Genomic DNA, 6,906 nt, shown 5'->3' on the forward strand with positions numbered 1-6,906 from the left:
CAGTCCATTTAATCTTGATCCATGGCCAAAAGATGCACTTAACCACCATTAGGGATGTGCTGCATCCTGCAGGTGCACGAGCGCTCGAGCCGGAGGCCAAATCTAACTGTGAAGGTATCTAAAATGCATGGAATGGGACTGCTGAGGTAACTCTAACCCTGGGCACAGGGTGGGCAAATGGGCGACGCGCCTGAGCTTCATAAGGTGCAAGGCCATTAAGAATGGCTTATCCATGAACTAAGAAGCTAGTCCAATCGTTCAGTGGTCTGGTGCAACTATCACAGAGGTTTTGTTCCGGGATTCAGTGAATGTTGCTCCCATCTAACAGACCTGACGAAAAGGAAAAAACAGCCCGTGTGCAATGGACGGAGCCTATGAGCATGGGATTTCAATAGGCGATAAAAAGTGCCTTGGCCATACATGCCTGTGTTGGCCAGCCAGATTTCAAAAAGCCTTTTTGTTTGCTGCGTACAGTATGCTGTCCAATATTTGGGGCGGGGGCTAGTCTAATGCAAGGAGGGGTGGGGGGTTAAAGAGACATCCCGTGGCATACTTAAGCAAAAGTTACCCCAACTGAGCAAAATTATGGCTACCATTGAGAAGGAATGTATGTCCATGTCTGGGCTGTCAAACAACTTAAGCCCTATTGTACAATACCAAAAATTCACTGTGTTGAGTGATCATAGCCCCTGTTGGGTCTGGCTGCACAGGCCAATAGGTACCCAACTCCAGGTTGCGGCGCTGGGAGTTTAGGCTTCAATAAATATGAAATGATATAATCACATAAGGGGGAAGGAAATATTGTACTGATGCATTGTCCCCGAATAGGGAAATCATTAGGATGCAGCAGTGATGTCTGTGTACATCCCGTCATGGCATCACTTTTGCAATGGGTGGGTGTGACGTTTAATTGATATATATAACGGGACCATATAGAACAAGGGGTGCAACCAAGGTCCTGTAGTGCCGCCAAATCTTAATCTAAAGGGGGTCATATAAGGTGTCTAAGACCAGTTGGGTTACGATTTGCTTGTCTTATGTCTGTACATTTTTGTAAGTTGAAGTTATGAATATGGTGTGTATGTCCTGGTATTTTAATTGGTGCTTGCCAGTTGCTGGGTGGACACGCCCAAAGCTAGTTGGTGTCAGCTCAGCCTAGCCTGCTTGAGGCTCCATTAAGGACATCCACCTACACAATTTGGACCCCATGGACGAGGCGGCGAATTGCTTGTGAACTTAGCAAGAGTGTGCAGAAAAGTGGCCCCTGTATTGCCAACAGTCTCCCATTTTGCTGTACCTTTCCACAGTAGTGCGGCAAACAAAGAAATGTTCTTACACCTGGAAAAGTCTCTATATATCAGCGAAAGGCCTCATCTCCATTTTGTCTTCAATCCTGCTTCGTACCTTCTGGAGGGTACTGCTGCTACAAGCGGAACTCTGCAACAAAGGAGCTGGATGACGCCATCCAGCTGGGGATGTCTCCCAGAGACTGATAAATCCTGCAGTTACTTCGACCACTGATTACAAGCCTGAACTAAGGACGTTGCATTACGTAATGTAATTGATCAGTTTACCATCAATTAGTCAGCTCTCACTTCTAATCTTTTTCCTTTATATGAATAAACCTTTACATTTAGATTCTAAAGATTGGCAACAGCGTTGATTTGTGGTAAGATCTGATGGTAATAACACATCACCCTGGCCACCGCTCAGTTACTAGGAGTGAGCGATGTGGCTTCCAAGCGCACCCATGGGGGGGAGGGAAACCCTTACAGACCCCCACTAAACTACCTCCCCTGAGTCCTGAACCCACCGATCTGGATTCCACTCGTGAGGGTCCACCTTGTCCCCCACTTACCGCTTCCCCCCCCCTTGGCTCTAAATCATGACTAATGGTAACCCCATATAGATGAGCGATTGTACCCTCACTGCTCCTCTAACTATACTTTTGACCCCACCGCACTCGTACATCCCCCGCATTGGGACCAATTACAGCAACTGTATGTCTAATATGCTAACCCATAACCTAATACCAAGCGTCCCCCATAACTCTATGGTGTTGCCCCCGATGACTAATGACTGAACACGCAAACTCTGTGTCATCATTCCTTTATTTAAATATTCCTAATAACATATTGAATTGACCCTGAGGTCTGGGGCTTTTGGTAGCCATTTGGGATCGAGCGAACCTTTCTTTACCTGGGGCTGTGGTTTTCATAACCATCATCCGCAGGAATGTTGTGGATGGTGGTGATTGAACTGGGATCACCACCAGTCCCACACGTCCCCTCCTTTCCCCCCCTCCCTTTTCCCCTCTTCCCAGGGGATGAATGGTTATGAAAACCAACACCCCACTAAAAGAAAAAAAAGGTTCTCTCGATCCCAAAGCCAAGCCTTCAGACCCAGTCATATTTTATTAGCGAATATATTAAATAGGATGCTACACAGGTTTGGAGTCAGTCATTAGTCATCGGGGTCCATTGCACCCGGTCTGGTTTTTCCTTTTTCGTCAGGTCTGTGATGGGAGCAACAATGTCACTGAATCCCTGAACAAACCTCCTGTAATAGTTGGCCAGACCAATGAACGATTGGACCTGCTTCTTAGTTCTAGGGATAAGCCAGTTCTTAATGGCCTTCACCTTTGAAGGCTCAGGCGCAGTCGCCCATTGCCCACCCTGTGCCCCAGGTAGGTTACCTCAGCAGCTCCCATTCTGCATTTAGAAACCTTCACAGTTAGATTGGCCTCCCTGAGCCGGTGCAGCACAATCCCTATGTGGTTAAGGTGATCTTGCCACGAACTGCTGAAGATGACCAGGTCGTCTATGTAGGCCCTGGCAAAAGATTCTAATCCTCGTAGGACCTCGTTTATAAGTCTCATGAAAGTAGCCCCTGAATTACGCATCCCAAAGGGCAACACCTTGAACTCATACAGGCCCGATTCCACTATGAAAGCGGATTTCTCTTGAGCATTAGCACAGGTTTGGTGCCCCTGGAGATAGGGTTAGGGGCCCCAGGGTTAAGGTCCCTGGGAGAAGGGTTAGGGGCCCCAGGGTTAAAGCCTCTGGAGCTATGGTAGGGGATCTAACAGGTTGGTCCCCTGGATCTAGGGTTAGGGGCCCCATGGGTCAGGCCCCTGGATCTAGGGTTAGGGGCCCCATGGGTTAAGGAATCTGGAGCTAAGTTTTAGGTCCTCACGGGTCAGACCCAGAGCTTAGATTAGGGGCCTGAGGGTTAGGCCCCTGGAGCTAGGGTTAGGGGCCCCAGGGTTAAGGTCCCTGGAGCTAGGAGGAGGGGCCCCACGGGTTGGCCCCCTCGAGCTAAGGTTTGGAGTCCCATGGTTAGGGACGGTGGAGCTAGGGTTAGGGGCCCCAAGGGTTGGGTCCTTGGGGGTAGGGTTAGGAACCCCATGGGTCTAGCCCCTAGAGGTAAGTTTAGGAACCCCATGGGTCTGGCCCCCTAGAGGTAAGTTTAGGGTTCCCAGGGTTCAGGCCCCTGATGCTATGGTTAGGGGCCCCAGGGTTAAGGCCCCTGGAGCTAAGGTTAGGGGCTCCAAGGTAACGGTCCATGGGGGTAGGGTTAGGGGCCCCACTGGTCAGGCTCCTGTAGCTAGGGTTAGGGGCACGACGGGTTGGGCCGCAGAGCTAAGGATAGGGGCCACAGGGTTAGGGCCCCTGAAGCTAGGGTTAGGGGACCCCACTGGTTGGGCCCCCGGAGCTAGGGTTAGGAGACCCAGGGTTAGGGACCCCTGGATCAGGGGGTTAGGGGCCCCTGGATCAGGGACACCAGAGTAAGGGTTGGGGCCTCACGTGTTGGGCCCCTGAATATGGGGATTAGGGTCCCCAGGGGTTAAGAGCCCCTGGATATGGGGGTTAGGGGCCCCAGGGGTTAAGGTTAGGGGCCCCACGGGTTGGGCCCCTGGATATGGGGGTTAGGGGACCCAGAGTCAGGGAACCCAAAGTTAGGGTTAGGGGCCCCACGATTTGGGCTCTTGGATATGGGGGTTAGGGGCCCCAGGGATCGGACCCCTGGAGCTAGGGTTAGGGGCTCCAGGATTAGGGACCCTGGTGCTGGGATGGGGACCCCACGGGTCGCACACCTGGAACTAAGGTTTGGGGCCTCAGGGTTAAGGCCCCTGGAGCTAGAGGTAGGGGTCCCACAGATCAGGCACCTGAATCTAGGGTTAGGGGCCCCACGGGTCGGAACCCTGGAGCTAGCGTTAGGGGCCCAAGGGATAGGGCCCCTGGAACTAGGGTTAAGGGCCCCACGGGTCAGACCCCTGGAGATAGGGTTAAGTACCCCATAGGTCGGGCCCCTGGAGCTAAGGTTTGGGGCGCAAGGATTAGGACCCATGGAACAAGGGTTAGGGGCCCTAGGGTTAATGTCCCAGGAGCTAGGGTTAGGGGTTCCATGGGTCGGGCCCCTGGAGCTAGGGTTAGGTCCCATGGAGTTAATGTTGGGGCAACAGGATTAGGGCCCCTGAAGCTAGTGTTAAGGGCCGCACGGGTCAGGCCCCTGGAGCCTAGGTTTGAGCCCCCAAATGTCAGGCCCCTGGACCTAAGTTTAGGTGCCCCAGGGTTAGGGCTGCTGGAGCAAGGGTTAGGGGCCCCAGGGTTAGGGCCGCTGGAGCAAGGGTTAGGGGCCCCATGGGTCTGGCCCCTGGAGATATGGTTTGGGGCCAAAGGATTAGGGCCCCTGGAGCTAGGGTTAGGAGCTCTATGGGTCGGGCCCCTGGAGATATGGTTTGGGNCCCCTGAAGCTAGTGTTAAGGGCCGCACGGGTCAGGCCCCTGGAGCCTAGGTTTGAGCCCCCAAATGTCAGGCCCCTGGACCTAAGTTTAGGTGCCCCAGGGTTAGGGCTGCTGGAGCAAGGGTTAGGGGCCCCAGGGTTAGGGCCGCTGGAGCAAGGGTTAGGGGCCCCATGGGTCTGGCCCCTGGAGATATGGTTTGGGGCCAAAGGATTAGGGCCCCTGGAGCTAGGGTTAGGAGCTCTATGGGTCGGGCCCCTGGAGATATGGTTTGGGGCCAAAGGATTAGGGCCCCTGGAGCTAGGGTTAGGGGCACCAGGGTTAAGGTCCATGGAGGAAGGGTTAAGGGCCCCAGGGTTAAAGCCCCTGGAGCTATGGTTAGGGGTCCCATGGGTCAGGCCCCTGGAGCTATGGTTAGGGGTCCCATGGGTAGGGCTCCTGGAGCTATGGTTAGGGGCCCCACGGGTAGGGCTCCTGGATATGGGGGGTTAGTGTCCCCTGGGTTAGGGACTTCAGAGTAAGGATTAGGAGCCCCACAAGTTGAGCCCCTGCAGATGGGGCTTAGGGGCCCCAGGGGGTAGATGCCTGTGGATATGGGGGTTAGGGGCCCCAGGTGTTAGGGCCCCAGAGTTAAGGTTGGGGTGCCATGGGTTGGGCCCCTGGATATGGGGTTTGGTGCACCAGAATTAGGGTTAGGGGCCCCAGGGTTTGGGCCACTGGATATGGGGATTAGGGGCCCCAGGGATTAGGGGCCCCAGAATATGGGGATTAGGGGCCACAGGATATGGGGATTAGGGGGCCGTTGGTTAGGGACCCCAGAGTTAGGGTTATGGGCTCCACGGCATGGGCCTCTGGATATGGGGGATAGGGGCCAAAGAGGATAGGGGTCCCTGAATATGGAGGTTTTCTGCCATAGGCATTGGGGGCTCCTGAATATGGGGGTTAAGGGCCCCAGATTTAGGGTTAGGGGCCCCATGGGTTGGGCCCCTGGATATGAGGGTTAGGGGACCCAGAATTAGGGACCCCAAAGGTAGGGTTAGGGGCTCCACGGCTTGGGCCCTGGATATGGGGCTTAGGGGCCCCTGAATATGGGGCTTAGGGGCCCCACAGGTTGGGCCCCCCAGAATCAGGGTTAGCATCCCCACGTGTTGGGCCCCTGGATATGGGGGTTAGGGGCCCCAGGGGTTGGTCCCTGGATATGGGGGTTAGGGGCCCCAGGGTAAGGGACCCTAAAGTTAGGGTTAGGGTCCCCACAGGTTGGACCCCTGGATATGGGGGTTACGGGCCGCAGGGGTTGGGGGACCCTGGATATGGGGGTTAGGGGCCCCTGGGTTAGGGACACCACAGTTAGGGTTCCCACGGGTTGGGCCGCTGGATATGTGGGTTAGTGTCCTTACGGGCTGGGCCCCTGGATATGGGGGTTTGGGCCCCAGGGCTTACGGACCCCTGAATATGGGGGTTAGGGGCTCAAGGGGTTAGGGGACCCACGGGTTGGGCCCTTGGATATGGAGGTTTGGGGAACCAGGGGTTAGGGGCCCCAGAGTTAGGGTTAGGGGCCCCTTGGTTGGGCCTCTGGACATGAGGGGTAGGGGCCCCAGTGTTAGGGACCCCAGACTTAGGGCTAATGGCCCCACGGGTTGGGCCCCACGGGTTGGGCCCCTGGATATGGGGTTTAGGGGCCCTAGGGTTTGGGGGTCCCTGGATATGGGGTTAGACGACCCAGAGGTTTAGGTCCCCAGAGTTAGTGTTAGGGGCCCCACGAGTTGGGCTTGGATATGGGGGCTAGGGGCCCCAGGGGTTAGGAGCCACTGGATCTGGGGGCTTGGGGCCCCAGGGGTTAGGAGCCCCACGAGTTAAGCGCCTGGATATTGGCATTAAGGGCCCCAGGGTTTGGGGCCCCAGAGTTAGGGGCCCCACGAGTTGGGCCCCTGGATATGGGGGTTGGGGGCCCCAGGGTTAGGGACCTCAGCGTAAGTGTTGAGGCCCAATGGATTAGGCCCCTGGATATGGGGGTTAAGGGCCCCATGGTTGCACCCCTGAATATGGAGGTTAGGGGCCCCACAGGTCAGGCCCCTGGATATGGGGGTTAAGGGCCCCACGGTTGCACCCCTGAATATGGAGGTTAGGGGCCCCACGGGTCAGGCCCCTGGATATGGGGGTTA

At 55.5% G+C, this 6,906-nt stretch overlaps 1 pseudogene; it reads right to left on the reverse strand.

Moving 5' to 3' along the window:
- Positions 1-1,640: 1,640 nt before the first annotated feature.
- LOC116823776 (S-adenosylmethionine synthase-like) overlaps positions 1,641-6,906 on the reverse strand; it is a 37,277-nt pseudogene continuing 32,011 nt past the window's right edge.

The sequence above is a fragment of the Chelonoidis abingdonii genome, chromosome 6, assembly GCF_003597395.2.
Source record: "Chelonoidis abingdonii isolate Lonesome George chromosome 6, CheloAbing_2.0, whole genome shotgun sequence".
Taxonomy (NCBI): Eukaryota; Metazoa; Chordata; order Testudines; family Testudinidae; genus Chelonoidis; species Chelonoidis abingdonii.